Consider the following 5,374-nt stretch of genomic DNA (forward strand, 5'->3'; position numbering starts at 1 on the left):
AAACTCTGAAAAGACAGCAGAGAAAATGAATGTTTAGAGAGAGGAAAGAAAGAACGGCATCATCTACATGTAAAATATGAGGAGCTCAGATTAGAAATAAATGAAGAGAAATTAAAAGATATAGAGAAATAAAGACAGAGAGGAAGAAAGAAAAGAAAGTTACAGAGGACGGCAAACATTCAGGAAAAGAAACAATAATAAACTTCGTTCATATCTCACCTTTCATACAATAAACGCAGCTCGAACAGCTTCTTTACAACAAAGAACCAAAACACATAGAAAAGACAGAAGGAGCCTAAAAACAGGGACAGAGAATAAAACCCAGAAAGAAAAAAAAGAGAGGAGGAGGAAGGAGGACGAGGTGTGAGCGGATGAACGGATCAGCGTGAGGACGAGTGCATTAAGAGCGACTGTGTCTTTTAGCCAACGTCTAATTTGTAAGACGAGAGCGACGCAGAGCTAACCAAGTGGAAAACATCATCTAGAAACTATGATTAAAGCCCTCCACAGTAATAATGAGATCTGCTCCAATCCCTTTAACGCCACCCTTCACACACACACACACACACACACACACACACACACACACACACACACTTATTCTAATCCAGGATTTTTTAATATAAATTTCAGGTCAAACATGTAATTTGTGTCAGTGTTACTGTGTTTTAATCACTTTATGGGCTCGTGCCTTCGTCCTCGTCTTCCTCAAAGTGTCTCATTGTTGAGTCAGATCTCTCCTCGCTCGCTGGAATTCGGTGGAATCAACAAATATTTTGTCGTTCATTAAATGTAACTTACGCCACAGCGTTGCCTTGGTGGCAGGACGTGATCGGGGCCCAATCGTGAGTCAACCACAGCTGTCAATCATGATGTCACACCTCCTTTTTGTGGCATCAAATAATGAATTAAACCAAATTTATCACAAATAAAATAAAAACGAACGTGCATCAGAACGACCTAAAATGACAGACGACGTCTTTGGGAAAATACATATTTGACCTGACATTGGATTTTTTTTTTTTTTTTTTTTTACAGTTTGGCTCACGTCCCATTTGATAACATTGAGGGGGGCGGGGCTTATGACCTGCACTGCTGCCAGCCACCAGGGGGCGATGTTTAGGCTTCACTTCGAGGAGCCGTCACGTCGAGTGTCTTCAAATAAAGGCTGAACGTAGTGTTTACACATGAAATGATTAGTTGTACTAATTTTACTGAGTACATGTACTAAAGTGCTGTATTAAAGTACAAATTTGGGGTACTTATACTTGTTTCTCCATTTTATGCAGCTTTATACTATTACTCCACTGCATCTCTGAGGCAAATACTGTACTTTTAACTCCAAGAGCTTTAGTTACTACTTACTTTGCAGATTACAATTTTTCACACACTTCCTGTCCAGTGAAAACCACGTATCTCCAGAAGTTTGTGCTAAACTGAAGGATGAAGTGTGAATTCTCCTCCTCCTTCAGCTCAGTAAACTCTTTAAAAAGCCTCTTGGATCAGCTGAAAATGCATCGTCACAAAGCTGAAAACAGCCTGTTATTGGAGATACATGGTCCTCACAGGACGGCCACGCTGCAAACATGTGATGATCTTATAGAATCTGATGCATTGCTGTGGATTAAAGCAGCCAACAGGATATAAAGGAGCTCAATGAGCTCCAGCTGAAACATCTACAGCAGGAAAATGCAGCAAACACATGAACGCAGCAGGAACATGAATCCACAAACAGCAGAGAGAAACACACACAGTGACACTGACGCACTTCAAGATGACTTGGCTGATAAAACTTAATGCAGGACTTTTACCAGCCGTGGAGTATTTTCAGCGTTACGTTTAACAATCATGAAGCAGCGTTTTCAGCTCTGTTTGCATGGAAACATCAAACCGTCGTCTTCACATTTCATCCGCTGCGGTTGGTTTCTGGAAGCTCGGCTAAGCGACGCAGAAACGCCCGCGTTAAAATCTGCACCTTTTAATCTCTGCTGCTGTCAAAGCGAAACCCTTGAACAAACGTTTCACACTGACTTCCATTTCCTCAGTGTGAAATGGGCTCTTCAGTCGTCTTAACTGGCTTACAGCCGTCCTCTTCTGTTTCAAAGACAAATCCTATTTTCAGCTCTCATCAGTCAAGAACAGACGCGAGGATGTCTCTGTTTCAATATCTCATTTAGCCCCACACACACACACACACACACACACACACACACACACACACACACACACACACACACTGGGAGCCTGTTGCCACAGCTGCATTTGGAGACAAATCCCTTTTTCTGCTTTGCCCTCTCAGACAAAAACCACTCGTCTCATTTCCTAACCCTGCCTGTTGCACAAGATAAAAGAGGACTTTGTGTGTGTGTGTGTGTGTGTGTGTGTGTGTGTGTGTGTGTCTGATCAAGTGCCTTCATTTATGTTCCCTCTTTTCTTTTTCTTTTCATCTCCGTTCATCCTGTTTTCCACCAAATTATGCTCTCTGTGTGTGGACATGAAACTAAAGGCAGAGACCATGTGAATGTGTATCAGTGAAGTATTTAGTGAAGTATTTACTGGGTACTTTTAAAGTATCTCTGGATCAGCCTGGTTCTACTCTGAGCTCTCAGGAAGGAGTTTTTCTGAGACTTTGCTTCATCATCTGAAAATCCGTTTTCTGGTGTTCCCCAGAGCTCGTTCCTTGGTCCTGTTCTGTTTTCTTTGTATGCTTGGACACATAATAAGACGCTTCTCTGTATCTTCTGTCATTGTTATGCAGATGATATTCAACTTTAAGTCTCATTTAAAAAAGGCTTAACACTGTAAAAACTGGATTGCTGTAATCTCCTACAGCAGTTTTTATCTCTGCTCGAAGGTGATTCGAGGTCTGGGTTCTCTCTCCTCCTCTGTTAAATCCTCCAGGCTCTGACTCTGGAACAAAATGTCAAGCGTTTGATTCATTCCTGTTTTTTCCAGCTGAGGAAATCACTGATCTCAGGCCCGTTGCAGAAATGGAAATATATATAATTTTATCTCATCCCAGTTGTAACTTTTTCACCTGCCTCAACAAAATATCCCTGGATTGTTTGAAGTGGTCCAAAATGTCTTGGACAAATGTAAAATTTGACCAGATGGAGACACTTGAGGCATCACCAAATGTTTTAGTTTTAATCCTGAGGTGAAAATTAATGTTTATACTAAAATTCAAGAACCACAAACATCAACCTGCTGCTGGCGCCATAGGAAGAGTCAGGGGACCACGACTGTCTGTACAAAGAGTAATGAATTCATCCCTTCATCATCGAGATGTTTCAGTCGGTGGACCAATCAATGATTGATCCATACATCTGCTCACAGGCTGATCAGGCAGCATCACACTTCTTACAAAATGTTGCACTTTGCTGTTGTAAATTAGTTGTATACAAAAGTAACTTTTCCAACCCTGATTCCACAAATGTTGGGACGTTGTGTAAAATGTAAATCAGTCAAAGTGTTGAACCTCGTTCCATCCTTTATGATCGACTGAGCCTTTCCAGGATGCCCCTTTCATACCCAATCATGATCCTCTCACCTGCTACCAGTGAGCCTGTTTACCTGTGGAATGATCCAAACAGGTGTTTTTGGAGCGTTCCACATCTTTCTTTGAAACATGTCGCTGCATCAGATTCACAATAAGCAGATATTTACAGAAGTCAGTGAAGTTGATGAGGAAGAACATTAAATATATTGACTTTGTGCTGTTTTCAGTTGGGTAGACTTCAAAAAGGATCCTCAACTTTTTTGGAATCAGGTTTGTTGAAATGAAATCAAACTGTTCACATCATTCAGGTAAAGTGTAACATCTGTCAGTGATCTTCAAGATGTGATCAGAAAAAGGTTTGTATGAACTCCAGGAAACTTTCTGCTCAGCTGTGATTGGAGCAGCGGATCAGCTGACTGTTAAACTGTATCTGCCCGGAAGAAAATAGACTAAATAAAGTGTGTGTGTGTGTGTGTGTGTGTGTGTGTGTGAGGCTAACGGCGGGGTGTGAAACACAGTCGCGCTGTAAGTGGACGTAATTGAAGCAGGTGATTAACCACAGAGGCTCCTCTGCATCCGTCAGTTCTGCAGGGATGGAGGGAGGAAGTGGACAAGGAGGAGAAGAGAAAGGCAGAGGGGAGAAGAGGAGGAAGGCAAAAGAGAGAGGGATGAAGAGAGGAGGAGGGTGAGGAAGAGGAGGGAGAATGACAGCAGAGAGGAGAGTACAGGAGGGAAAGAGGGAAAAGAAAGGAGGAAGAAGTGAGGAAGGAGAGAAACAGAGAGAGGAGTGAAAGGAGGAGAAAGAGACAGAATGAATGGGAGACATGGAGGAAGAGAAACAAAGGAAGAGAAAAAGACTTCGATAAAACTTTCCGGACAAAATAATTAGTTGACTGTTGAAAGTAAGGAAGACAATAAAACAAAAAAAACGAAAGAAAGGAGGAAAGGATGAAAAGATCAGGAGGAGAGAACGAGGAGAAGGAGGGACAGTTGGAAAGAAGAGGAGAAGGATTGAGAGAAAGGAGGTGAAGAAGACGAGGATTCATTGAGGTCAACGGAGAAGGTGAAAGAAAAGAGAAGAATAGAGGAAATAACGGCCGAGCACGGAAAGAAAACAGAACAAAAGATTGGAAGAAATAAGGAAAGAAAGAGCCAAACATTTCCAGAAAAAGAAAGAAAAGCAGAAAGAGAGAACAGAGCAGGCTGGTTTTTCCCAGCAGATAGGATCTCTGTCATCAGCTTTCTGCCAGTTTTCCCACATCAGATCGTTACAATCAGACCTCCATTATCTCCCATTAACCAGCCAGGAAGCACTGCACCGCTTCCTGATGGATTCCTGAATTGTTTTACCTTTTCCAGGCCTTAAATGTTCAGTCTGACTGCGGCTGCATGCATGTGACACGGCCTGACACGTTTCACCATCGGCTCAGCTTAACGCTGCAGCTCATTCACTCCCATTCATTTCAGCGCCACAGGAAACAGTTCAGACGGTGAAGGTCATCCATCACTGTGACGGAAAAGATGGCTGATAAATGAGAAACTGTTGTAGAAACATTGTAAAGAAGTTCGTTGTTGCGCTGTTCTGTTTCGCAGTCACATGCTGTAAACTCACCGAACAGAGGATTATTTTCATTGTTGATTAAACGATCAATTCTTTCCATTAATCAATTCATCTTTAACGTGTCAGTTTGAACCCAAAAACGTTCCGTTGTCCGTCATATAAAACCTCACATTGTGCAGGAACCGGAGATGTTTGGCACCTTGTAGCCACGCTAGCAGCAACTCTTCATCGTGACTCTGGTGACCCTTTATCTTCCATCTAGCGCCACCAGCAGGTCAATATTTCACTGTCATCAATACTTTGGTTCATGATCA

This window comes from Chaetodon auriga, chromosome 24 (genome assembly GCF_051107435.1).
Source record: "Chaetodon auriga isolate fChaAug3 chromosome 24, fChaAug3.hap1, whole genome shotgun sequence".
NCBI lineage: Eukaryota > Metazoa > Chordata > Actinopteri > Chaetodontiformes > Chaetodontidae > Chaetodon > Chaetodon auriga.